Source organism: Arachis hypogaea, chromosome 10 (assembly GCF_003086295.3).
Source record: "Arachis hypogaea cultivar Tifrunner chromosome 10, arahy.Tifrunner.gnm2.J5K5, whole genome shotgun sequence".
In the NCBI taxonomy this organism is placed as follows: domain Eukaryota; kingdom Viridiplantae; phylum Streptophyta; class Magnoliopsida; order Fabales; family Fabaceae; genus Arachis; species Arachis hypogaea.
The window spans coordinates 95,337,594-95,352,259 of record NC_092045.1 but is presented as its reverse complement, the minus strand read 5'-3'; the positions used below and the strand labels follow the sequence as shown (position 1 = coordinate 95,352,259).

At 37.4% G+C, this 14,666-nt stretch overlaps 1 non-coding gene across 1 annotated transcript; it reads left to right on the top strand.

The window, feature by feature from the left end:
- Nucleotides 1-2,500: 2,500 nt before the first annotated feature.
- On the top strand, nt 2,501-2,608 carry LOC112719450 (small nucleolar RNA R71). Its single transcript, XR_003161752.1, has one exon. It is a non-coding gene; the product is annotated as a small nucleolar RNA R71 (small nucleolar RNA).
- Nucleotides 2,609-14,666: the final 12,058 nt, after the last annotated feature.

The following is a 14,666-nucleotide window of genomic DNA, read 5'->3' as shown; positions in this document are numbered from 1 at the left end:
TAAACCATTAAGATTCTGACTTGTTGAATGGGATTGGAGAGAACTTCCCATCCTCTTCTTCTAATCTCTTGTCGAATCTCTGGATATTTGCCCTTTTTGAGCTTAAAAGGGACATCAGGGATCACCTTTTTCTTGGCCACAACTTCATAGAAGTGGTCTTGATGGGTTTTTGAGATGAATCTCTCCATCTCTCTTGACTCAGAGGTGGAAGCAATTGCCTTCCCTTTCCTCTTTCTTGAGGTTTCTCTAGCCTTAGGTGCCATCAATGGTTATGAAAAAACAAAAAAGCTATGCTTTTACCACACCAAACTTAGAATGTTGTTTGCCCTTGAGTAAAAGAAGAAAGAATAGAAGAAGAAGAAGATATGGAGGAGAGGGAGAGAGGTGTGGGTTTCGGCCAAGGGGGGAAGAGAGGGTAGTGTTGTGTGAAAATGAAGAAGGATGGATGGGTTTATATAGTGGAGGGAGAGGGGTTTGGGTTCGGTCATTTAGGGTGGGTTTGGGTGGGAAAAAGATTTTGAATTTGAAAGTAGGTGGGGTTTATGGGGAAGAGTAGATGGATGTGATTGGTGAAGGGGTAATGGGGAAGAGAGATTGAGGTGATTGGTGAAGGGTATAGTGTTATTGGATTGTGTGAAGAAGAGAGAAGTGGGGTAGGTGGGGATCCTGTGGGGTCTACAGATCCTGAGGTGATTCTGTTGGGTCCACAGATCTTGAGGTGTTAAGGATTTCTCATCCCTGCACCTTTTAGGTGTGTAAAACGCCCTCAATATGCAATCCTGGCATTTAACGCCAGACTGGTGCTTGTTTCTGGCGTCTAACACTCAAATGTAGCCTGTTTCTAGCGTTTAACGCCAGCCTGATACTTGTTTCTGGCGTTAAACGCCAGCTTGATGCTTGTTTCTGGCGTTAAATTCCAGACAGCTCTTCCTCCAGGGTGTGCTTTTTCTTCTGCTATTTTTGATTCTATTTTTAATTTTTGCAATTGTTTTATGACTCCACATGATCATATACCTAATAAAACATAAAAGAACAATTGAGGGACTAGCTCTCCTCTGTTAACATCAATCACAGCTCCTGCTGTGGCTAGGAAGAGTCTTCCAAGGATGATGCATTCATCCTCATCCTTCCCAGTGTCTAGAATTATGAAATCAGCAGGGATGTAAAGGCCTTTAACCTTCACTAACATATCCTCTACCAATCCATAAGCTTGTTTTATTGACTTGTCTGTCATCTCTAATGAGATTCTTGCAGCTTGTTCCTCAAAGATCCACAGTTTCTCCATTACAAATAGTGGCATAAGATTTATACCTGACCCCAGGTCACACAGAGCCTTCTCAAAGGTCATGGTGCCTATGGTACAGGGTATTAAGAATTTACAAGGATCTTGTTTCTTTTGAGGTAAAGTTTGCTGAACCCATGTATTTAGTTCACTAATGAGCAAGGGAGGTGCATCTTCCCAAGTCTCATTACCAAATAACTTGGCATTTAGCTTCATGATGGCTCCTAGATATTGAGCAACTTGCTCTTCAGTTACATCTTCATCCTCTTCAGAGGAAGAATAGTTCTCAGAGCTCATGAATGGCAGAAGGAAGTTTAATGGAATCTCTATGGTCTCTATATAAGCCTTAGATTCCTTTAGGTCCTCAATAGGGAACTCCTTTCTGTCTGGAGGACGTCCCATGAGGTCTTCCTCATTGGGATTCACATCCTCCCCTTCCTCTTTAGATTTGACCATTTTGATTATATCAATGGCCTTACACTCTCTTTTTGGATTTTCTTCTGTATTGCTTGGGAGAGTACTAGGAGGAGTTTCAGTGATTTTCTTACTCAGCTGGCCCACTTGTGCCTCCAAGTTTCTAATGGAGGACCTTGTTTCATTCATGAAACTTAAAGTAGCCTTAGATAGATCAGAGACTATATTTGCTAAGCTAGAAGTGCTCTGCTTAGAATTCTCTATCTGTTGCTGAGAAGATGATGGAAAATGCTTCCTATTGCTAAACCTGTTTCTTCCACCATTATTAAAGCCTTGTTGGGGCTTTTGTTGATCCTTCCATGAGAAATTTGGATGATTTCTCCATGAGGGATTATAGGTGTTTCCATAGGCTTCACCTATGTAATTCACCTCTGCCATTGCAGGGTTCTCAGGATCATAAGCTTCTTCTTCAGAAGATGCTTCTTTAGTACTGTTGGATGCATTTTGCAATCCATTCAGACTCTGAGAAATCATGTTGACTTGCTGAGTCAACATTTTCTTCTGAGCCAATATGGCACTCAGAGCATCAATTTCAAGAAATCCCTTCTTCTGAGGCGTCCCATTACTCACAGGATTCCTCTCAGAGGTGTACATGAATTGGTTATTTACAACCATGTCAATGAGTTCTTGAGCTTCTGCAGGCGTTTTCCTTAGGTGAATGGATTCACCTGCAGAATGGTCCAGTGACATCTTAGAGAATTCAGATAGACCATCATAGAATATATCCAAAATGGTCCACTCTGAAAGCATGTCAGAAGGACACTTTTTGGTCAACTGCTTGTATCTTTCCCAAGCTTCATAGAGGGATTCACCATCTTTTTGCCTGAAGGTCTGAACATCCACTCTAAGCTTGCTCAACTTTTGAAGAGGAAAGAACTTGGCCAAGAAGGCCGTGACCAGCTTATCCCAAGAATCCAGGCTATCTTTAGGTTATGAGTCCAACCATGTTCTAGCTATGTCTCTTACAGTAAAAGGGAAAAGCATGAGCCTGTAGACTTTAGGATCTATTCCATTAGTCTTAACAGTATCACAGATCTACAAAAATTCAGTTAAAAACTGATATGGATCTAATCCATGAAACTTGCAGTTTTGTTGCAGAGCAACTAGTTGAGGCTTCAGCTCAAAATTGTTTGCTCCAATGGCAGGGATTGAGATGCTTCTTCCATAAAAATTGGAAGTAGGTGTAGTATAATCACCAAGCATCCTCCTTGCATTATTGTTATTGTCATTATTTTTGGTTGCCATCTCCTCTTCTTTTTCGAAAATTTTTGCAAGGTTTTCTCTGGATTGTTGTATTTTAGCTTCTCTTAGTTTCTTCTTCAGAGTCCTTTCAGGTTCAGGATCTGCTTCAACAAGAATGTTCTTGTTCTTGCTCCTACTCATATGAAAAAGAAGGGAATAGAAAATAATAATAGGGATCCTTTTTACCACAGTAGAGAGATTCCTTTATGTGAGTAGAAGAAAATAAGAAGAAAATCCGAACACAGGTAGAGGGGAGAAGAGGGTTCAAATTTTGAGTAGAAGAGAAGTGTTAGTAGATAAACAAATAAATAGAAGAAGATGAGAGATAGGAGTTTTCGAAAATTAACTAAAATAAAAGAAAAATATTTTTGTTTTTATTTTAAATTAAAGTTAAAATTCGAATTTATAAAAAGGAATAAAATTAAAATTTAAAATAATTAGTTAAATAAAAAGATTTTTGAAACAGAGGGAGGTGATTTTTGAAAATTAGAGAGAGGAGAGTAGTTAGGTGGTTTTGAAAAAGATAAGAAATAGTAAAACAAACAAAAAGTCAATTAGTTAGTTGAAAAAGATTTAAAAATCAATTTTGAAAAGATAAGGAGTTAGAAAAGATTTTTGAAATTGATTTTGAAAAAGATATGATTGAAATTCATTTTGAAAAAGATTTGATTTTTAAAATTAAAATTAATTACTTGACTAACAAGAAACTAAAAGATATGATTCTAGGATTTAAAGATTGAACCTTTCTTAACAAGAAAGTAACAAACTTCAAATTTTTGAATCAATCACATTAATTGTTAGTAAAGTTTTCGAAAATTATGAAATAAAATTAAGAAAAAGATTTTGAAAAGATAGGATTTTTAAAATTGAAATCTTGACTTGACTAACAAGAAACAACTTATTTTAAAAATTTTTGACTAAGTCAACCCAAAGATTTCGAAATTTATGAGTAAAATAAGGGAAAGATATTTTTTTATTTTTGAATTTTTAATGAGGAGAGAGAAAAACACAAATATGACCCAAAACATGAAAATTTTGGATCAAAACCAATGATGCATGCAAGAACACTATGAATGTCTAGATGAACACCAAGAACATTATGAAGATCATAATGAACATCAAGAACTTATTTTAGAAAAATTTTCAAGAAAAGAAAAATATGCAAGACACCAAACTTAGAAATTTTTCATGTTTAGACATTATGAATTAAAAAATGCATATGAAAAACAACAAAAAGACACAAAACAAGAAAATATGAAGTTCAAACAAGAATGCTTACCTAGAACAACTTGAAGATAATGAAGAATGCAATGCATGAATTTTTCGAAAAAATGCATAAATTTTAAAAACATACAATTGACATCAAACTTAAAAACTGACACTAGACTCAAACAAGAAACACAAAAATATTTTTTTTTGGGTTTTTCGAAAATTTCTTTTTGGAAAAACGAAAACAAAATAAATAAAAAATTTTTTGAAAGATTTTTGAAAAATTTTTGAAAAGAAAATTATCTAATCTGAGCAACAAGATAAACCGTCAGTTGTCCAAACTCAAACAATCTCCGGCAACGGCGCCAAAAACTTGATAGGAAAAATTGTGACTCATGCTTTTCACAACTCGAACAATTCCTAGCAATGGCTCCAAAAACTTGGTGCACAATACTATGGTTTACACACATTCTTCACAACTTCGCACAACTAACCAGCAAGTGCACTGGGTCGTCCAAGTAATAAACCTTACGTGAGTAAGGGTCGATCCCACGGAGATTGTTGGAATGAAGCAAGCTATGGTCATCTTGTAAATCTCAGTCAGGCGGATTCTAATGGTTATAATGGTTTTCGAATATAAAGATAAATAAAGCATAAAATAAAGATAGAGATACTTATGTAATTCATTGGTAGGAATTTCAGATAAGCGCATGAAGATACTGTGTTCCATCTGAATCTCTGCTTTCCTACTGCTTTCATTCAATCATTCTTACTCCTTTCCATGGCAAGCTGTATGTTCGGGTTTCACCGGCGTCAATGGCTACCTCCCATCCTCAGTGAAAATGGTCCAAATGCGCTATCACCGCACGACTAATCATCTGTAGGTTCTTGATCATGTTGGAATATAATCCAGTGATTCTTTTGCGTTTGTCACTACGCCCAACACTCGCGAGTTTGAAGCTCGTCACAGTCATCCCATCTCAGATCCTACTCGGAATACCACAGACAAGGTTTAGACTTTCCGAATCTTAGGAATGGCTGCCAATAATTCTAGCTTATACCACGAAGACTCTGATTTTTCGGAATGGAGGCTAAGAGATACGTGCTCAATCTAAGGTAGAACGGAAGTGGTTGTCAGGCACGCGTTCATAGGTGAGAATGATGATGAGTGTCACGGATCATCACATTCATCATGTTGAAGTGCAGCGAATATCTTAGAATAAGAATAAGTTGAATTGAATAGAAGAATACTAGTAATTGTATTAATACTCGAAGAACAGCAGAGCTCCACACCTTAATCTATGGTGTGTAGAAACTCCACCGTTGAAAATACATATGTGATAAAGGTCCAGGCATGGCCGTGAGGCCAGCCCCCAAAATGTGATCAAAGGATCAAAAGATAATCCAAAGATGTTCCAAAAGCTCGTCCAAAGGATCAAAATACAATAGTAAAAAGTCCTATTTATACTAGACTAGTTACTAGGGTTTACAGAAATAAGTCTAAGTGCAGAAATCCACTTCCGGAGCCTACTTTGGTGTGTGCTTGGGCTGAGCTTGAGCTTTACACGTGCAGAGGCTTATCTTGGGGTTAAACGCTAAGTTGTAACGTGTTTTTGGCGTTTAACTCTGGTTTGTGACATGTTTCTGGCATTTTATTCCAGAATGCAGTATGGAACTGGAGTTGAATGCCAGTTTGCGTCGTCTAAATGCAAATAAAGTATGGACTATTATGTATTGCTGGAAAGCCCTAGATGTCTACTTTCTAAGCAATTGAGAGCGCGCCATTTGGAGTTTTGTAGCTCCATAAAATCTATTTTGAGTTTAGGGAGGTCAGAATCCAACAACATATGTAGTCCTTTTTCAGCCTCATATCAGATTTTTGCTCAGGTCCCTCAATTTCAGCTAGAAAATACCTGAAATCGCAGAAAAGTACACAAACTCATAATAAAGTCAAGAAATGTGAATTTTGCATAAAAACTAATAAAAACATCCCTAAAAGTAGCTAGATCATACTAAAAACTACCTAAAAACAATGCCAAAAAGTGTATAAATTATCCGCTCATCACGGGTCAAGAGGATTATCAAGGTCGATGAAACCGAAAAAGCTTTTCCAACCAGATATATTGCGTGGTTCACTAACCACAACTGTGAGCAAATGTTCCCCATCCTGGCTGTAAGGAACTACAACAATGAGCACCTCTTTATCCTCCCTACCAACATTGTTGATTTGGTAGATCCCCGCATTGAAGGAAAACAATGGGGATTCTTATGGAGACAGCCACGGCAGGTCAATCTTTCATGGGTAGTTGAATTCTACTCCAATTTTTACATGCCAACCCTGCAGTCTGTCTCTGTCCATCAGAAGAAGGTCCATATCTGAAGGGGCAATTCAGCGAGCTCTAAATCTTCCCCCTGCTTCAGAAGGATTCGACGCATATCAAGAAGCCTCTTTCAAGCGCCAGAGATTCCAATTTGACTGGGAAGACATTCTCAAAATTATATCATTACCTAACAACAAATGGATCTTTGGATACCATCGATCCCGACCTAAGGGCATATTGGCTTCAGCACTTACTTTGGAGGCTCGCGTGTGGGCACAGATTATGTTCCACTATGTCTTTTCGAGCACTCACGAGTCCTCTTTCATTGCAGACATGGCTGTTATTATCTGGTGTATTCTTACAGACCAGCCTCTCAACTTACCAAGACACATCTGGCAAGCCATGAGACACGTACAGATTGCGAGTAACCTTTCCTTTCCCGCCTTGGTTTCAGATCTAGTCTCAGCAGCTGGAGTCTCCTACAGAGCTAGAGACACCAGGGCCATGATTCCGCGGGATGATCAGTATGTCCCCAACGGAAAGTACATCAGACCCCAGCAGTCACTACCCGCCAGACTACAGACCTGACCAGAGATACCCCTTCTCCTTCCACATCACAAGCACCCTCAACAAATCAGCTGCTTTTTCAAATACTTCAGAGGATGGACCAGCAGGACCGGAAAATAAAGTGAATGGAGAGCTGCAACAAGTGCCAATTTACATACCTCAAGGAGATTATTGTTGGCAACAACCCATCTGCAGAAGAACCAGACACTCCGAACTCCACTTCACCTACCAGCACCGGGAGCCATGCCGACCCCGACTGCAGAGATGCTGTTACCAGACCCCTTTATTCCTGACTGATGGCACCGAGGACGGTCAGTACCTGACTTCCAGAGGTAATTACTTTTTCTTTACACCAATAGGTTATTTTTTATTTTTTTCTTTTGTTAGATAGGATAGATTGCATAGTAATACGTGCTTGCATGCATGTCTACTTGGTTGAAAAATAATAAGTTTCTTTTTAAGACCCCAGTTTTTGAAAAATTTCACTAATTCAAATTTAAATTCTATGTTAAACTTGTTTGAAGCTTGTATTTGGAACATGAATTATAGCTAAGAACTCACAACCCGCGAGTTTCGAGCTTAATTATATGGTTACATTATTAAACCATGATATTTATTCTTTTGTGTGTGCACTTCTCTATAATTGCAATCTTTACTTTGTTCTACTCTATATGTCCATTGTTTAGTGTATTTACATGTATGCATATGATTGAGGCCATCATTTATTATTAGCTCACTTATCCCAAAGATCCTACCCTTTCAATTACCGTTGTTTGCCACTTTGAGCCTTTTAATCCCCATTTGTTCTTTATATTATCACATCACTAGCCTTAAGCGAAAAAATAATTAATTACCTAATTTGAATCTTTGGTTAGCTTAAGATAGTGTGTTAACTAAGTGCGGGGAAATTGTGGGAACATAGGTTGATAGGAATGTGTTATGTCTCTACTTTATTTAAATATTGGGAATTTGGGTGCCTACTCATGTAAGACCAGAAAAATAAAAAAATCCATGTGCATTGATGTATTATATTTGCTTTAAAAAAAAATTCAAATAATTAAGTAAATAAGTGAATAAGGGGACAAAATTACCCCAATGTCAAGTTTAACGAAAGATCAATGCATATGTGGTAAAATTAAGGAAAAGTTGATGCATGAATACTTAAGGCAAAAGTGGAAATTTTGGGTAGCTAGACATGTTTTTAGAATTTCATAGAGTGTGTGTATGTTAGGTAATAGCTTAGGTTACTCAAAGATTCAATTTATAGCTCACTTGGCCATACATATATCCTCACCCTTACCTTAGCCCCATTACAACCTTGAAAAGACCTCATGATGTTTGCATTAGTACATTAAATATTTGTTGATTGGTTAGATGAAGAATAAAGTTTTAGAAAGCATGACTAGAGAAGAGTAGAGTGATCAACCCTAGACACTGGAGAGACTAGAGTGCATATACATTACCAGTGAGGGTTCAGTACTTGATTCTATGTGCCCTGCTTTCATGAGCTATCTTCTTACAAGTTTAATTGCTTCTTATTGTATGATTTGAATTAGTGGAATCTGATTTATGTTTGTCTTGGAGAACTTGTTTATTTTTGACCAAGTAGATAGAAACATCTTAGAATATAGTTACATTCATATACATAGGTTGCATTGCATTGTATTGCATGAGTCCTACTTTCTCCTATTCATTCTTTTTGTCTTCTTGAACTTAGCATGAGGACATGCTAATGTTTAAGTGTGGGGAGTTCGATAAACCACTATTTTATGGTTTATCTTGTGCTAATTTGGGTGGTTTTATCAACTCTTTACTCACTTATTCATATGATTTGCATGATTTTACAATTCCTTCCCAATTTTATTCTATGGTTGAAAATTTGCTTCCTAGACATCTAAATTATATATTTTTAATTCCACTTTATACCATTCAATGCCATGATCTGTGTGTTAAGTGTTTTCAGGCTTTATAGGGCAGGAATGACTTAGAGGATGGAAAGGAAGCTTGCAAAAATGGAAGGAACGCAAGGAAACAAAAGAGCTGACTAGCAAGGAGTGACGCGGGTGCGCACCTGGCGCGCACGCGCACATTAGCGCATGCACACCTCGACACGCACGCCCACCTGGCGCGTACGCGCAACAGGCATGAGGACAATCGATGCGCGCACGCACCTGGCGCGCACGCGTGATATGCGTGACGTACGGCAGTTGCAGAAAAATGCTGTGGATGATTTCGAGCCGACTTTGGACCCAGTTTCTGGCCCATAAACACAGATTAGAGCCAGGGGACAGCAGCGACTCAACACACATGCTCATTACGCATAGTTTTAGTTTTAGTTTTGAATCTTAGAGAGAATTCTACTACTTCCTCTAGGTTTTCTTCACATTCATAGTATTTTAGAGTTTTATTGCTTTTGCTTTGGATATTGAGAAGAGTTACTACCTCCGTTGAAGCTTCATTATTCTAGTTTGTTTTCCTATTCCCTTACTCTTTTATTGCCCATTAACCCTGTTTGGATAAGTATGTTTATGATCTTGGGATTCATTAATGCAAAGAACCAATTTTACTTTTAATTAATTTTCAGTTATTGTTTATCATGTTTTCCTTCTATTCCCTTTTTAATTCTGCGAAGGTTATATCCATGTTAATGGATTAGTTTCCTAACTTGATTGGGAGTTGATTAAAAGGAGAACCTTGAGTTGAAATACTCAAGTGTTAATTTTAATTGGGAGTTTTTGGTTGACTCTTTAATCTGTGACTCTAATCCTTTCTTAGGAAAGGATTAGGACGTGAGCGATAGGGTTAGTTGGTTAGTTACTTGACTTTCCCTTATTGTATAAGGGATGACCAAGTAGAACAACAACCTTTTATTATTACACTTGGAAAAATTCAATAAGGATAGAACTTCTAATTAATCTCCTCCTAGTCAAGGCTTTTATTCGAATTATATACTTTCTCTCGTTAATTTTCGTTGCTTAAATTTACTATTATTTACTTTTCTGTTTCTCAAACTCAAAAATTTCTCAGAAAACTTCTTATTAATAAAATAGCACTCTTTGTCAACTCGTTGGGAGACGACCTGGGACTCATATTCCCAGTATTTTTATTCTAAAATTGTGACAACCTTTTTTAAATTGATAAGCAGATTTTAGTCGGTTAAGAACTGTACTTGCAACGCTGTTTTCTCTATAAATTCTTAGTCGGCCGATTTCCGCCACGTCAGGTACCATGGATATAAATCTTTTTTATTAAATAATCTAGTGATAATTTTATTCTCGTTCAAGTTTATGTGGATGATTGGTGCACGAAATTGTAAATCACACTTTTCACAATTTGTACCACTAACCAGCAAGTGCACTGGATCGTCCAAGTAATACCTTACGTGAATAAGGGTCAAATCCCACGGAGATTGTTGGCTTGAAGCAAGCTATGGTTATCTTATTATTCTTAGTCAGGATACCAATAGGATTCTTTAGTCTCAATTGTAAAATAAAGTGAAATGGCATAAAATAATTAATTGTTACTTAATAATGAAGAATATGTTGGAATTTTGGAGATGCTTTGTCCTCTTTATTTCAGCTTTTCTCTTGTACTCCTCTTCACACACGCAAGGCTCCTTCCATGGTAAGCTGTATGTAGGGTGTCACCGTTGTCAATGGCTACTTCCCATCCTCTCAGTGAAAATGGTCCAAATACTCTGTCACAGCACGACTAATCATCTGTTGGTTCTCGATCATGTCGGAATAGAATCCATTGATTATTTTGCGTCTGTCACTACGCCTAACAATCGCGAGTTTGAAGCTCATCACAGCCATTCAAACCTTGAATCCTACTCAGAATACCACAGACAAGGTTTAGACTTTCCGGATTCTCATGAATGCCGCCATCAATTCTAGCTTATACCACGAAGATTCTAATTAAGGAATCTAAGAGGTACTCATTCAATCTAATGTAGAACGAAGGTGGTTGTCAGGCACACGTTCATGGATTGAAGAAGGTGATGAGTGTCACGGATTATCACCTTCTTCATGGTGAAGCACGAATGAACATCTTAGATAGGAACAAACGTGTTTGAATGGAAAACAGAGATAATTGCATTAATTCATCGAGACGCTAGAGAGCTCCTCACCCCCAACAATGGAGTTTAGAGACTCATGCCGTCAAAAAGTACAAAGTTCAGATCTAAAAATGTCCTGAGATACAAAATAAATCTCTAAAAGTTGTTTAAATACTAAACTAGTAACCTAGGTTTACAGAAAATGAGTAAACTAGGATGGATAGTGCAGAAATCCACTTCTGGAGCCCACTTGGTGTGTGCTGGGGCTGAGACTTAAGCTTCTCACGTGCCTGGGCTGTTTCTAGAGTTGAACGCCAGGTTGTAACCTGTTTCTGGCGTTGAACTCCAACTTGCAACCTGTTTCTGGCGCTGAACGCCAAATTGCAACATGGAACTGGCGTTGAACGCCAGTTTATGTCGTCTATCTTCGTGAAAAGTATGAACTATTATATATTGCTGGAAAGCCCTGGATGTCTACTTTCCAACCCAATTGAGAGCGCGCCAATTGGACTCCTGTAGCTCAAAAAATCTATTCCGAGTGCAGGGAGGTCAGAATCCAACAGCATCAGCAGTTCTTTTTCAGCCTAAATCAGATTTTTGCTCAGCTCCCTCAATTTCAGCCAGAAAATACCTGAAATTACAGAAAAAATACACAAACTCATAGTAAAGTCTAGAAATATGAATTTTGCCTAAAAACTAATAAAATTATACTAAAAACTAACTAAAACATACTAAAATCTACATGAAATTACCACCAAAAAGCATATAAAATATCTGCTCATCACAACACCAAACTTAAACTGTTGCTTGTCCCCAAGCAACTAGATAAATAAAATAAGATAAAAATAAATTAAGAAGCAATAATATTTCAGAGTTTCAAGTGAAGATCAGATTCTAATTAGATGAGCGGGACTAGTAGCTTTTTGCTTCTAAACAGTTTCGGCATCTCACTTTATCCTTTGAATTCCAGAATGATTGGCATCCATAGAAACTTAGAATTCAGATAGTATTATTGATTCTCCTAGTTTAGTATGTTGATTCTTGAACACAGTTACTTGATGAGTCTTGGCCGTGGCCCTAAGCACTTTGTTTTCCAGTATTACCACCGGATACATAAATGCCACAGACACATAACTGGGTGAACCTTTTCAGATTATGACTTAGCTTTGCTAAAGTCTCCAATTAGAGGTGTCCAGAGTTCTTAAGCACACTCTTTTGCTTTGGATCACGACTTTAATCACCCAGTCTCAAGCTTTTTACTTGAACCTGCATGCCACAAGCACATGGTTAGGGACAGCTTGATTTAGTAGCTTAGGCTTGGATTTATTTCCTTGGGCCCTCCTGTCCATTGATGCTCAAAGCCTTGGATCTTTTTCACCCTTGCCTTTTGATTCTAAGGGGTATTGGATTTTTCTTTTTCTTTATCCAATGATTCCTTGTTTTTTTTTTCCACTGCTTTTTCTTGCTTCAAGAATCAATTTCATGATTTTTCAGATCATCAATAATATTTCTCTTGTTCATCATAATTTTAAGAGCCAACAATTTTAACATTCATGAAATTCAATATAAAAAATATGCACTATTTAAGCATTCATTCAGAAGATAAAAAGTATTGCCACCACATCTAAATAATTAGAATTTTCCTAATTAAAAACTCGAAAAATATAAATTACCTCTTTATTCTAAAAATCTACTATTTTATTCATGTTTGATGATGATGAGAAAAATAAATTATAACTTAATTGAAAATAAAATCAAAATAGATATACTAATTACTACTACTCCTATATAACTTCTAAGGTAAATTCCTATAGTAACAACTATCACAGAATTAAAGCTAAGATTAGGACTCAACAACCTTTATTTTGAGAACTGGATGTTCCTCTAGTCTGTGGAGTGCTTGGTCCTTCAAGAGATAGTTTTTGATGCTTTAGTTCCTTTAAGTCACGCCTTTGCTCTTCTTGTTCCCCAAGAAATTTGCAAAGCATGCTATTTTGATTATTCTGTTCTTTCTTTATTTGGTCCATAGCTTCTTGCAACTTGGTAACAGATGCTTCAAGATGCTCCCAGTATTCAAATTGAGGAAATTCCAGGAGGAATTCCTGTGCTCTCCTCTTGATGGGTTCGTCCTGCCCTTGTTTTTTCATTGATGTTTTGGTCATTGGTCGCTCAACTGAGATATACTCAGTTATTCCCATCTTCACTCTAGCATCTTTACATAGCATAGATATTAAGCTAGGATAAGCCAATTTGGCATCTTTGGAGTTCTTGTTTGCAATTATGTAAAGTTCACATGAAATCAACTGATGAACTTCCACTTCTCTTCCTAACATAATGCAGTGGATCATCACTGCTCTTTTAACAGTGACCTCAGAGCGGTTACTAGTGGGTAGTATAGAACGCCCAATGAAGTCTAGCCAGCCTCTGGCGACTGGATTGAGATCTTCTCTTTTGAGTTGATTTGGGACGCCCTTGGTGCTGGTGGTCCACCTGGCTCCAGGGAGGCATATATCCTCTAGAATCTTGTCCAGACCTTTATTTGTTCTCATCATTCTCCTATTAAAGGAGTCTGGGTCATCTTTCAGCTGGGGTAGCTTAAAGATCTCCCTGATTTTATTAGGGTGGATGTGAACAATCTTTCCTCTAACCAAGGTCCGATAGTCATAGAGAGCAGTTCCAGATATTCTCTGCCTGTCTGTTTGCCACAGATTAGCATAGAATTCCTGAACCATATTTCTTCCCACCTTTGTCTCAGGATTAGATAGGATTTCCCAGCTCCTGTTTTGAATTTGCTCTTGGATCTCCGGATATTCATCTTCGTTTAGATCGAATTTGACTTCCGAGATCACTGACCTTAGACCCATTATTTTGTAGTAATGGTCTGGATGTTCTTTGGCTAAGAACTTCCCTTGATTCCAAAGTGGTTTTGGAATACTCTCTTTCTTGCCTCTTGGAGTGGGTTGTTTTCCTTTAGGAGCCATGATCTTAGTGGGTATGGTTTAGTGATCACGGATAAACACACCAAACTTAGAGGTTTGCTTGTCCTCAATCAAAAGAAAAGAAAGGAGAGGGATAGAAGGAGAGCTTGTTTTCGAATTGTTGAGAAGAGGGTAGACCGAATGTGGATTTAAAGGGAGGGGTGGGTTTTCGAAAATTTTGAAGGAAGATAAGATAGAAGATATGATTTATAAAAGATAAATATGATAAGAAAAAGATATAATTTAAAATTTAAAAATTGTGAATGATATTTGAAAAAGATAAATGATGAGCGGATAATTTGTACGCTTTTTGGCATTGTTTTTAGTATGTTTTTAGTATGATTTAGTTAGTTTTTAGTATATTTTTATTAGTTTTTAGTTAAAATTCACTTTTCTGGACTTTACTATGAGTTTGTGTGTTTTTCTGTGATTTCAGGTATTTTCTGGCTGAAATTGAGGGTTCTGAGCAAAAATCTGATTCAGAGACTGAAAAGGACTGCAGATGCTGTTGGATTCTGACCTCCCTGCACTCGAAG